The sequence below is a fragment of the Streptopelia decaocto genome, assembly GCF_964273445.1.
Source record: "Streptopelia decaocto genome assembly, chromosome: 3".
NCBI classification, from domain to species: domain Eukaryota; kingdom Metazoa; phylum Chordata; class Aves; order Columbiformes; family Columbidae; genus Streptopelia; species Streptopelia decaocto.
In genome coordinates this window covers 118,428,116-118,442,126 of record NC_138656.1, presented here as the reverse complement: position 1 = coordinate 118,442,126, position 14,011 = coordinate 118,428,116, and positions in this window count along the sequence as shown.

Here is a 14,011-nt window from a genome sequence, read left to right as displayed (position 1 = left end):
GCCCCAAAAATAGCTGGCTGGGTGCTGCTTTATCCATATGGTTAAAATCTCAGCCTCCAAACCAGGGTGGCTGATCCAAACTGCCTCCTGGCAATGGTCCCTGGCCTGTGTTAAGCTGGGAAGTGTTTGGGTTGATGCTTGTTAGTCTGGGCTGAAGCAGGGCCAGGGTTATTGATGAACCACATAGGTGGGTGAATTCTTGTACCCACTCAACTCTCTTTTATTTACCAGTACAGAGCTATAGCTTGTGCATCGCTCCTTCCTCCAAACTCTCCTTCTTTCCCCATTCTTCTGCCAACAATTCCTGCTCTACAGCCATCCCAAACATCCTCCTACCAGCCTGGCAGGCTCGCTCGAGTCATGAAGCCGTTATACAAATCCTCAAATGGGCTTAAAAGGTACGGTTTGGTGTTCTGTTTTTCCCACTGTGTTTAGAGGCACACTGAGTCACTGCTGAAAAGGGCTTTGACCAACCCGCTGCCTGCCGTTACAGGAAGGGCTTGCATTGCAAACTTTTCAATACCACCTACGTTCCTTCCCGGCTGCCAGGATTTCAAAGCAATCACTGCACAATTACAGGCTAACTATACAATAAAGAAAAGGGAATGGCACCATCCCACTGTGATCTTGCAGAGGACCATAGAACTGTTCTCTAATAAAGGTAAATCGGTTTCTGCGTTGCTGCATAATGAGCCTCTGATGATTTCAGCAGGAGAAATCCCAATTAGAAACGGGTGGAAAAGTGGGCGTCCCACCTTGGGAGTGTGCTGGAAAGCCTGAGAATTTTTCCTGTTGTGTTTTGTGGCTAAACCAAGGCTTTTACATAAAAAAAACCACCACCAACAACAACAAAAATACCCCAATGAGCCAAACACCCTAAATTACCAGACACAATGCTGTGAAGCAGGATTCAAGCCTTCCTACCTTTTCTTTTTCTGCCTGTTACAGTCTGGCGAGAAGAATATCACCTCTCACCCCAGTTATGATCCAGAGCACCAGTGTGTGGGCTGTTTGGTGGTGGGAGTCTCTATGGGATCTGTTCTACTTCATATAAATGACTATTTACAAGGATAAAAGGGTAAGAGATTGACATGTTTCTAATATTTTTCAAGAAATTTGAAAAATCCCGAGGTAGCTGCAGTAGTGAAGGAAGAGCAAAGGCATCTGCTGATTCAACGTGAACCAGACTCCAGAGAGGGTTTGTAGGAAGCACCGATTTGCATTGTATCACTTGTAGGTCTATTCTATCACTAGACGACAATGATTTTAGCCAGGAGGAAATCTCATAAGGCCAAATGGCCTGTTTTGGCCACCTCCAGACAGTTAAGTGCTCTCCCTGTCCTGTGTGGGTGCCCCCATCCCAACTGTCTCACCAGATGCAGGTGGCCAAGTCAATGTCCCCAAAGATGTGACACCCTGCATGGGAGTCGGCACATCCTTCTCCACATGTGTCCTGGTTTTGTTAAAAACAAGTTTCTCTTTTAGTGATTTTGCCTGTCAGCTAAAGCCTTCGTATTGGCTGCATTTTCCTGGAGAACCAGATCCATGTTTTGGTAAACATATCAATGGAATGCAAACTTATTGATAAGGACAGATTCACATCTCACGAGAGGGACAATGAGAAACAGGTGACCAAGAAACTGACCAATGGTGTTGTCCTGGTTTTGTTAAAAACAAGTTTCTCTTTCAGTGAATTTTGCCTGTCAGCTAAAGCCTTCATATTAACTGCATTTTCCTGGAGAACCAGACACATGTTTTGGTAAACCTAGCAATGGAATGCAAACTTATTGATAAGCATGGATGGACATCTCACGAGAGGGGCGACGAGAAACAAGTGACTAAGAAACTGACCAACTGTGTATAACATTCCATTCACGTGAATACTTCATATAAAAGTGGGAGACCACGAGGATCTCGTCCCTTTCTGCTTATGGCCGACCTTAGGAGAGGATCTTACTGGCCATCCCTGAGAACTGAGGCCTAGTGAGAGGCTGAATCCAGCTCCGCTTGGTTGCAGAGTCTAATCCAGGACTTTGGTTGCTGGCTCTGCAGTTGCTGAGACATTCAAGATTGGTTTTGTATATTTTGTATTATTTTCTCTATTCTTATTAGTAGCATTAGTAAAACATCTTTAATTTTTCCAACTCTCTTCTCTCTGTCCTTCTTTCCCTCCCGATCGCCTGTCCTGAGTGGGAAGGGGGGAGAGGGAGGGGGGAAAAAGGGGGAAGTGGGGGGAAGAGGAGGTTAACAATACATCTGCCAGGGTTTTATTGTCACCCCGCAATCCTAACCCTCGACAGGTGTATAACATTCCATTCACGTGAATACTTCATATGAAAGTGGGAGATCACGAGGATCTCGTCCCTTTTCCTTATGGTGACATTAGGAGAGGATCTTGCTAGTTGTCCCTGCGAACTGAGGCCAGTGACAGACTGAATCCAGCTCTGGTTGGCTGCAAAGTCCAGTCCAGGACTTTGGTTGCTGGCTCTGCAGTTGCCGAGACTTTCAGGATTGGTTTTGTATATTTTGTATTATTTTCCCTCTTCTTATTAGTAGCATTAGTAAAACATCTTTAATTTTTCCAACTCTCTTCTCTCTGTCCTTCTTTCCCTCCCGATTGCCTGTCCTGAGTGGGAAGGGGGGAGAGGGAGGGGCAAAAGGGGGAACTGGGGGGAGAGGAGGTTAACAGTACATCTGCCAGGGTTTTATTGTCACCCTGCAATCTAAACCCTCACAACATGGGAGGTTATTTTCACGGGACATTGCCTAAGGACGTGGTGGGACCTGGTGTGCCATATTGTGCAGCCCATCATCAAGCCAGTGCAAGCAGACGTGTCAAAAGGGGTGTCCATCCAGCACCGAGGTTTTGCAGCTTCTAGGCAACGTGGGCTGCAGTTTCACAAGGTTACTGGCCATTGTTGTGCTGCTTTTCTCAAAGAAGGAAGAAAAAACTCTTGCTTTCTTTTACTCTCCAAGACAGATGAGGCAAACCAACCCTATGGGCATGATAAACCAAACCAAACCCAATCCAGACCAGCATCTCCTCTACTGCTTTGGGACTCCACGAGCAAGCAAGAACTGTTTGGTGCTGGGTGAAGAGGGAGAGCTGGACTATGACATCTCAACCATTCTCACTTAAAATGGGGTGAATCCAGACTAGGTCATCTCATGCTGGTGGTGGTAGACCATGTAAGACCACAGTGAAGATAAAAGGACCAAGCTGGGAGGAGTGGCTGACACTGGAAGCTGTGCTGCCATCCAGAGACCTGGACAGGCTGGAGAGTTGGGCAGGGAGAAATCTAATGAAATAGAACAAGGGCAAGTGTAGAGTCTTGAATCTGGGCAGGAACAACCCCAGGTTCCAGTGTAAGTTGGGGAATGACCTGTTGGAGAGCAGTGTAGGGGAAAGGGACCTGGGGGTCCTGGGGACAGCAGGGTGACCATGAGCCAGCACTGGGCCCTTGTGGCCAGGAAGGCCAATGGTACCTGGGGTGGGTTAGAAGGGGGTGGTCAGTAGGTCAGAGAGGTTCTCCTGCCCCTCTACTCTGCCCTGGGGAGAGACCACACCTGGAATCTTGTGTCCAGTTGTGGCCCCTCAGTTCCAGCAGGACAGGGAACTGCTGGAGAGAGTCCAGCGCAGCCACCAAGATGCTGAAGGGAGTGGAGCATCTCCCGTGGGAGGAAAGGCTGAGGGAGCTGGGGCTCTGGAGCTGGAGGAGACTGAGGGCTGACCTCATTAATGTTTACAGATACATAAAGGGTGAGTGTCAGGAGGATGGAGCCAGGCTCTTCTTGGTGACAACCAGTGACAGGACAAGGGGTAATGGGTTCAAACTGAACACAGGAGGTTCCACTTAAATTTGAGAAGAAACTTGTTGGGGGTGAGGGTGGCAGAGCCTGGCCCAGGCTGCCCAGGGAGGTTGTGGAGTCTCCTTCTCTGCAGACATTCCAACCCGCCTGGACACCTTCCTGTGTAACCTCATCTGGGTGTTCCTGCTCCATGGGGGGATTGCACTGGATGAGCTTTCCCGGGCCCTTCCAACCCCTGACATTCTGGGATTCTGGGATTCTGTGACCACAGATACAGCACATGGATGTCTAGAGGTTTATTTGAGGTTTAAAACATTGAACCCACAAGGTCTTTGCTTTACCCAACTTCCAGAGTAGCACTTGGAAACTCAGGTTTTGTTTTGTTTGGTTTTGTTTTGTTTTTTGAGAAATCAGTATCACCTAAATCTAGTGAAGCAGGCAGGCTATGTGGAACCCCAGCACACGTCAGCCCATAGTCTTCACCCAGTTGTTATTTCCCTGATGTCCGTATGTTCCAGTTTCCATTACGTATAACAAGAATAAGCAAGTTTGTCTTCTTGTGGTGGGATTTACAACAGTAAACTTTACTGAAATGCAGACAAACAAGAGCAACAGGAAAAAATACCCACCCTGCAATGTAAAACCCAAAGGTCCAGCCTTGGAGGAATGGTTGCCCTTATTTTTTCCACCACAGTCAAGCTCTGGCAAGTTGAATTTACATATCTAACTTCAAGCTGAATTTCCATATGTAATTACAGTTTATTATGTGTTTTTCTGGCTAATATTTTATGTGGGATTGCCTGGAGTTTGGGCACCGTCTTATTCTGGATGTTTTGCTCAGTGTCACAAGCAGGGAAAGCAGCACTATGGGTCAGCTGAGCTTAGGCAGGGAGGAAGGTGCACAAGGAACCTGTCTGGCTCTTCCCTTCCCTTCCCTTCCCTTCCCTTCCCTTCCCTTCCCTTCCCTTCCCTTCCCTTCCCTTCCCTTCCCTTCCCTTCCCTTCCCTTCCCTTCCCTTCCCTTCCCTTCCCTTCCCTTCCCTTCCCTTCCCTTCCCTTCCCTTCCCTTCCCTTCCCTTCCCTTCCCTTCCCTTCCCTTCCCTTCCCTTCCCTTCCCTTCCCTTCCCTTCCCTTCCCTTCCCTTCCCTTCCCTTCCCTTCCCTTCCCTTCCCTTCCCTTCCTTTTTCATGCACTTCCCAAATTATTAGATCTTTATAACCCAAGTAAGATGGTAAAGTTTGAGCAATTTTCAAATAATTTCAACAATCACTGCCATAATCTGACCTTCAAAAGAGATTTGCTCAAACTCTGCGGGACTCATCATATAATTTGGCTTTCTGTGTAGCACAGTGAAACAAAATCACAATGAAATTAAAAATATTATTCCATTATTAATTTATTCAGATTTTTAAAGCTGCACCATAATGGCCAAGCAATGAAGAGTGTGCCACTGCTTTGCTGTTTAAATAGAATTTGAGTTCTTTTAAAGGCACAGCTTTGCTGTGGATGTTGAGCATATAAAAACTGTGATGTTAATGATGTTACTGGCTATTTTACACAAGCCGAAGCTTAAAAGAAAGAAAAGAACAATTCCCTCCCCACTCCCTTTTGTGGCATTGTCTAAAAACTTTCCTCCCTGTCAGGAAATGAAAAGACAGACTTTGGTTTCTCATGTGCTTTATCCAGCACGTTTCTAACACAAACAATGCTGAGATATTGCAGTAAGAATAAAGTAGAAATTAAATGGAGTTCCTTGCTGCAAATTCGCAGAGAGGGAGTTGCTCATGTTTTGCCCTTTAAAACTTATTTTTGTAAAAAATGTATATCCAAATGCATAGAAATATATATTTACGTGCCTATATTTAAGAAAGGTGAAAATGTGGTTTACCTTTTTCAGTCTCGATTGCAATTGAAAAATATGGCCTCTAGATGGCAGAAACTCCCTCTTTTGGGCTTTTTTTTCCCCAATCCCTACACAGGATGCACCTAAAAGAAAAAGGTTTTAGTACAATAGGAGGATTTATTAATATTCAGCCTTATCCAAGCCTGGCCATGGTGTGGGATCATCCAGCTCTAAGCCACATTGAATTTGCTTTCTGCTTACCATACTGCAAACTTTAAGGTCCAAGTGCTTTTTGATGACGACTTGTTTAGTGTAAATCTGAGCAAATTCAGGATAGGTTAAGAGCCTGAATATTATAAGATCTGGATTATTTGGATGGGTGTTGCAGCACAAGACAGAGAGATGATGGGAGCTTTACAGAATTGTTTGCACAGTCTAACTGATATATCTGTCAGGAAAAGGACTGGTTTTGGGGGGTAAAAATGGATTCCCTAACTAAAAGCTTAGTATCGAGGCTAAGGGGGTTACTTACCCTGTTTCCCTGAAAATAAGACCTACCCTGAATATAAGCCCTAGCATGATTTTTCAGGATTTTTGAGGATGCTCAAAATATAGGTCCTAGTCCAAAAGTAAGCCCTAGTTTTTTTCACTCATTTCTCCCTCTTTCTATTTTTAATTCTCTTTTCCCACCTCTGTTCTCAGCCAAGGGTTTCTAGACCTTGGTCAAAATTATGTTTTTCTAACACTGATGTAAATCTTCAAGGTTTGTGGCCATCTCATACCCTCCAGGAGCAGGTCCTACATTCACAGCCAGTTACCAAATCCACCACCTCCAGTCATTGGAGAGATGGTGAATCTGAGGGATATCAGTAAAGAATTTTATTCTGATAGTAAACTGGAGCACATGAATGTAGGAAGCCAAGGACCAAAACCTTGACTTTAGCACAGCATTGACAGAAGAACCTGGGATAAACCTTGGTTTTAATTAATGAGAAGTCTTCATTCAAGCAAGGATTGGGTAGGTGAATAACTAACAGGAGAAAGGCTGGTAAGGCAGAGCATAATGCAGGAATGTAAGAATGATCGAATTACTTCAGACACTTAGTCCACTCCATCTCTGAGCTGGCGAGCATGCTCAGGGCTACCAAATGTCTTTTTGAAGGTTGGCCTATTTTTTCTAGAATCATAGAATCACAGAATCATTTTGGTTGGAAGAGACCCTCAGGATCATCGAGTCCAACCATAACCTAACCTAATTCTAGCACTAAACCATGTCCCTCAGAAACTTGTCTAAATACCTTTTAAGCCCCTCCAGGGATGGTGACTCCACCACTGCCTTGGGCAGCCTGTTCCAATGTGCCACAACCCTTTCCATGAAGAATCTTTTCCTAATACCCAATCTAAACCTCCCCTGGTGCAACTTGAGGCCATTTCCTCTTGTCCTATCACTTGCTACTTGGGAGAAGAGACCAACACCTTCCATGCTACAACCTCCTTTCAGGTAGTTGTAGACAGCGAGAAGGTCTCCTCGCAGTCTCTTTCTCTCCAGGCTGAACAGCCCCAGTTTCCTCAACCACTCCTCATCACACTTGTGCTCCAGCCCCTCACCAGCTCCGTCGCCCTCCTCTGCACTCTCTCTAGTATTTCAATGTCCTTCTTAATATGAGGGTTCCTTCTGAACCTTGTGATAACAGTACATCCGTTGTTTTGATGGCCAGAAAGCACCATTGTAATAATGTAATCCCAGCTTCACTGTAGGCCCAGCTCTTGAGTTTCATGCAAAACTCTCTACCTCTCCAAAAGCCAGCAAGTGTGTTGTGGGGATGAGGCCCACCTTAGCTAAGCTCAGCTCCAGCACAGGTGCAGGATCTCCCTGGGAAAGGCGTTGGTAGCCTCAGGTGTTACAGATGCCGTATTGTTACCCCAGGGTGTTACAACCCCCAGGGTCTGAACTCTTTGGGCCCTCATGGATTCATATGGGCCCTGCCCGTGTTGTGTGGTGGGTCACTGTGTGCTGCTAGAATCGCAGAATGTCAGGGGTTGGAAGGGCCCTGGAAAGCTCATCCAGTGCAATCCCCCCATGGAGCAGGAACACCCAGATGAGGTTACACAGGAAGGTGTCCAGGCGGGTTGGAATGTCTGCAGAGAAGGAGACTCCACAACCTCCCTGGGCAGCCTGGGCCAGGCTCTGCCACCCTCACTGGGAACAAGTTTCATCTCAAATTTAAGTGGAACCTTTTGTGTTCCAGTTTGTACCCATTGCCCCTTGTCCTATCACTGGTTGTCACCGAGAAGAGCCTGGCTCCATCCTCCTGACACTCACCCTTTATATATTTGTAAATGTTAATAAGGTCACCCCTCAGTCTCCTCTTCTCCAAGATGTTCTTTGCTCACTGGGGGAGACAGGAAAGGGGTACAGCCCAGTGACACTTGTGGTGCTATTCAGTGCAGTACATCTCACCTACCTTTAGATGCCTAGGGCACATACTTTAATATCTGATCAGGTCTTTAGGCTCCTGCTATTGCCTAGAAAGCCCTAGCAAATTATGCCAGCCAGTGATTCACCTCACCCTAAATCAGAAACCTACATTTGGTCTGATGACTCAGATCATTGACTGTGCTGGCTGGGTTTCTATTGATGTTAATGGGAGGCTAAACACCTACAGCAGATGTAGGTGTCTATGCCACACGAGGTGCTTGATTCAGCTGCCCACACACAGGAACCTAACGCCATCTGAGATGTCCTGCAGTATCTGAGACATCCGCATCCCCTGGCAGGTATGACATGGGACATCTTTGTCTTCTGGGACAACACCTGGAGGTCAGATGTGACAGGCTTGGGCATCTCACATAGCATAGGGTGTCCATAGTTAAAGACATGAACTGAAAAATCGAGTTTCCAGGGATGAGTCCCCAGCAGATTGTTTGAACAAACTATCTAGGATGCTTGGGTGGGAGACGCAGGTTTAATTGCCTGTTGTCATGTTGTGTACAAACACTGGAACCATGAAAGGGAAGTGAGCTGGAACATACTCAGCCCATTCTGCTGATGCTGTTTCTCTCTCCATCACTCAGCTATTCAGTGGAGCAGGGAGGACATGGCTGATGAGTAATATGGACACCAGACATGCTTTCTGCTCTCTTGCCATCCACCCTTGTCTTATTCTGGCTGAAACAGTGATCACGTTAAAATCAAGGGCAGGAAAAGTGTGACAATATAAGGAGATAAAAAACAAAGCCAGACGTATTTTGCAGTTCAACAGGGCGATGAGCCAGGATTGGCCTTTCCACTGCAATCATTTCTGCTGTGGGAAAGAGGGAAATGGGCAAAACCAAATTAGATCCATGGGCGGCTTCTTAGTCAAAGCTGCTTGCAGTGAAGGATGTGAATGCTTTTCTTTCTTCACTGAAGTTACACTCCACCAACATGTGCAAGTTGCATGGCATAGAGGACAAGAAGCCTGGATGAGGTTTTCACTTGTCCTGAGAAAGAATCTCTGAGGCTGTGCTAATAAAATTCAAAACCCATTAAGAAATGAAAATGTGATCCTGAAAGAATCAAAGTGCCTTGAGCTGAAGGGAAGGAGAAGTGTCATGAAGGGATACAGGGCATCACTCGTGGGTACAGCCCTTCCCAGGACAAGAGCTGGCTTCCACCTGGAGCCAAGGGTACCCCAAGGGACAGAGAGGGGTGCCCATGGAGGGGCTGCAGAGCTCAGGAAACTTTCCACTCCTCTGCTCCATCCTGGGCTTTGTAAAGGGTGACAGGGAGGGAAAACTGTCATTTCAAAAGTAACATAATCCTCTGTCCTTCTCTCTGAAGGTCGTTGCAGCTTGGTGATGCTCAGACCAAAATACCCATTTCATGTTCTCAGCAACCCTGTGACACCTCAAGAAGGGACCTCGGTAGCTTTGTGGAGTACTCTGAAAACTGTTAGATTCTTGGCTGGGAATTTATCAAGCAGTGATGGGAATCACCAGTGGCCAATTAATAGGCATAATGCAACATAATTGGGACTTGCACCAAAATACCACAGTGCAGCCGGCATCAAGAGCAGGCACTTAGCTGAAAAGCCAGGTCCTTCGAAGAAGGCTTCAGTTTGGCTCCCAAAAATGGCAGGCATGTAACAGATCTTTACATGGATGTGTTATTTCCTGATAATAACAGCCCCATGTGTGAGCTCACACTGCTGCAAGGGCCAACCCTCCATCCAGGGGGAAAGAAGCATCCATCCGATGGTGATGGTAAAGGGCTGGTTTGTGTCCTTCTGTCCTCCCTGGGGAGGGACCCTCTGAGCCCCGGGAATGGTCTCAGCTCTTTTGCCCTGCCATGGAAGATGAGTTTGGCAAGGCATGGGGTGAGCAGGAACGGGACCAGGCCCTGCTTCTCGTACATGGCTCCGTGGTTTGGCACTTTCATGCCAGCAGCCTCCCATCTGGGGATTTGAAGAATACTGCGGAGATGGAGAAAGGAAGGAATAGAGTTTCACCTTTTATTCTTTTATCTCGGTAACAATGCGTGGTGGGAAAAAAAAAAGTAAAAAAAAAAAAAAGAAGAAGAAGTTGTGAATGGCAGAATTAACAATAATATACACCCCCCTCTCCACCCCTCCTTCTTCTCCCTCTGCCGTCCATTCAGGAGACCGACAATAAACAAGGTCATTTGATTCATTCAGCTTGGGGTGTAAACAAAGTCTTACAATAAAATCCCCCCACGAGGGCCCCCCTTTTTCTCTAAGAATAGATGTCCCCCCCACTACTCCCCCCCCCCGCCCCGTTTGCTTCTCCTCTCCCTTCATCCCCGGATCAGCGGCCGCGGGCATCCAGCCCTGCTCCGCTTCCTCCATCCCCGTCCCGGCTTCGTGAGGCCCCGTTTCCTACTTGGTGTGGGAACCTCGGCTTCCCCCAGCCAACATCTGCACGGGCGGCCCCGCTTTCTCATGCCGGCAGCAACGCGGCCTCGTGGAGGGCGCCCGATCCACAGGGAGAGAGGGAAAAGAGAAAAAATAATAATAATAATAATAAAACAAACCTGACGCAACAATAAAGGGATTCGCATCCCCCTCCCTGGCCCCTGGGGAGCAGATCCCAAAGGCTTGTGCTCAGCTTCCTCTTCTCACAGGCTTTGCTGCATCTCTGTGCAGCCAGTGGAGAAATAAATCGTGGCTTTGTGTGTGTGTGTGTGTGTGCACAACGGCAAGGCTGCATGCTGTGCAGGGAGCTGTGTAGTAGGATCAAGCCTAGGATGAGGTCCTGGGGTGTGTTAGCCTCTGCCTCCCACTGGGGGACATGAGGAGGGTTCATAGAATAGTTTGGGTTGAAGGGACCTTCAAATCTCCCCCCAGTGCCACCCCTGCCATGAGCAGGGACATCTTCACCAGCTCAGGTTGCTCAGAGCCCCGTCCAGCCTGGCCTGGGATGTCTCCAGGGATGGTTCAGCCACCACCTCTCTGGCCAACCTGGGACAGGCTCTCACGACCCTCAGTGCAATTTCTTCCTCATGTCTGGCCTGAATCTCCCCTTCTTCAGTTTAAAACCATCACCACTTGTCCTATTGCAACAGGCCCCACTAAAGTCTGTTCCCATGTTTCTTACTGGCCCCTTTCAAGTCCGGAAAGGCCGCACTAAGGTCTCCCCGGAGCTTCTCTTCTCCAGCTGAACAGCCCAACTCTCTCAGCCTGTCCTCCCAGCAGAGCTGTTCCAGCCTCGGATCATTTCTGTGGCTCCTCTGGCCCCTCTCCAGCAGCTCCATGTGTGTCCTGTGCTGAGGACCCAGAGCTGGACCAGCACTGCAGGGGGGCAGAATCACCTCTCTCCACCTGCTGCTCACACTCCTTTTGATGCATCCAAGATATGACAGCCTGGGCTAAAGGGTGTTTCTAGGTGTGTTGCTGTGTGTTCGCTCCTGAAGGCTGGATATTGAGTTGGATGGCCATATGTTGAGGGTGACAGGATTGTAGCATGGAGCAGATGGGACGTATAGAGTAAGGATGCTTTTGGTGGCTCTAAACCCTCTGAAGGCAGGTGCCTTAAACACATTCTCTGGGTTAGGGCCAGTTCAGGCTGGGTTTGTGCCAGAAGGCAGGCTTGGGAAGCTCTGAGATATTCTCCACCTCACGCCTTGCTTAAAGTAGTTTGTACAGAGCATTAAGTGGGTGCTGAGCCAACCACCCACATACCTGGGGATGTCTTCCTTGCCACCTACACATGCTGGGACAACACTTACTAGTCCTGCCTGTGGGTTTTTGTTCCAAATGTGAGGATACCTTGCATCACAGATGTTCACCAGAAGCTCCTCTTATCCTTGAGATTCCCTCCAGTGCTTAATGGCTCCAGGGTCTGCATGGGATGGCGAGATGCATGAAGGGAGATCACAGTTTGCACACAACATGTAGAAGACTGCATTTCATACTTTGGTCAAAACAGATAGAAATTAGCAGTAACTCTTCTAAGACACACATTTTTGCTCTCTGTGTCTCAGCAACATGGATGCACTGGGAAATCTGGCTCAGCTCTTGGTCTCTTGAGTCCATCATAAACTTTCTCTGTGTGACTTCAAACAGCCTAAATCCTCAGGAGCACCTCAAGTACTGAAATAACACTGGGGCAATGCACCTTCACTCCCTGTGCCTCAGTTTCCCACTTGATTTTTCTCAGCGTTCAACTACCCACTTTCTTTAAATTGAAAATTTCCACCATCAGTGGTCGTCTCACGATATTTCTGCATCACTTAGTACAGTGCAAAGCAGCTCATCTTTTCCAGTTGATCTAATACCACAAGGCTTTCACAATGATGTCTTGAGCTCCGTAATAATCATAAACATAATAAAAAGGAGTTAGTTGCTCTTTCTCAGGGGAGGAAGGCTATTTTCAGAGATACTCAAGCTATGGGTAATAACGACTAATTCTAATACAAAGCCTGGGGTTTTTTTGCAATTCAGTATTTGCAACAGCACGAATCTGGCTGCATTTTTACTTGTTGTTTGTCCTCTGGATCCCTTCCGCAATTCCTTGCCAGGAGAAGCAGTTTCTTTTCCTGTATTTCCTGGGAGAGACAATTCTCCAAAACACAAACTGTGAGAGGCTGATCTGCAGGAGGGAGGAAAACTGCAGGCCAAACCTTTGGGTAAATGTACTACAAGAAAACCCAGCCAATGACAATGAACTCTTCTGCTTCAGTTATCACCTGCAATGACATAAACATATCTTTTAGGTGAGAAAAATGCCTCTATTCCTCCTTCTCGCACAAACCTGCCCCACACACTGTAGAATGTTCTTGTTTTATCTGCTAAAATGTTGGCAGGTGCATTGCAGTCCCCATTGACAGGTGTCCTCCAGAAAGCCATCCAATTTAGGTCACCAAGGAGCCTGCAGCACCTTTGTCTCTTCTTGCCAGGAGAAAATAAGCGGCTCTGTGTTCATCGCTGCTCTGATGAAATGAGGAAGACCTGCCTGCCAGGGACCAAGACAATCTTGTTTTGCCAAAATTCACAGAATTCCAGAATCCCAGAATGTCAGGGGTTGGAAGGGCCCTGGAAAGCTCATCCAGTGCAATCCCCTCATGGAGCAGGAACACCCAGATGAGGTTACACAGGCGGGTTGGAATGTCTGCACAGAAGGAGACTCCACAAACTCCCTGGGCAGCCTGGGCCAGGCTCTGCCACCCTCACCACCAACAAGTTTCTTCTCAGATTTAAGTGGAACCTCCTGTGTTCCAGTTTGTACCCATTACCCCTTGTCTTATCTTTAGTTGTCACCGAGAAGAGCCTGGCTCCATCCTCCTGACACTCACCCTTTATATATCTGTAAACATGAATGAGTCACCCCTCAGTCTCCTCTTCTCCAAGCTCAAGAGTCCCAGCTCCCTCAGCCTTTCCTCATAAGGGAGATGCTTCCTCTGTGCAACATCTGCATTACCCTTGGGAAGGAAGAAATAAAGAAGGGAAATTTAGCAGGGCATCATTTTTGAGTTCACACTACCCAACATTGTATTTCAGCTTCAGACAGCACTACTCTTTTGAAGTTCAACATGGCAAAATTTCATCCTATCAAACAGCAGAAGGCTGATACGAAGTCTTTCTGTGCAGACTTATCAAAGCATCTTGGGTGCATATACAGAAAACATAAGCAGGGGGACAATCCTTGTGTGTCACTGGGATTTTTCTGCTCTCACCCTCGCCATATCAGTGTCAAAAAAATACCCCTGATCTGGGAAATAATGAAAAGAATGAAACATGCTACATTTTTTTTTACTTCAGTGGGATTCTTTGAACTGTAATAGGATACTCTAGGTCTTATTTTTGAAGATTTGCAGCCCAGATTTTCCACAGGCTTGGCACCTGCCCTTGGGGAACGATGT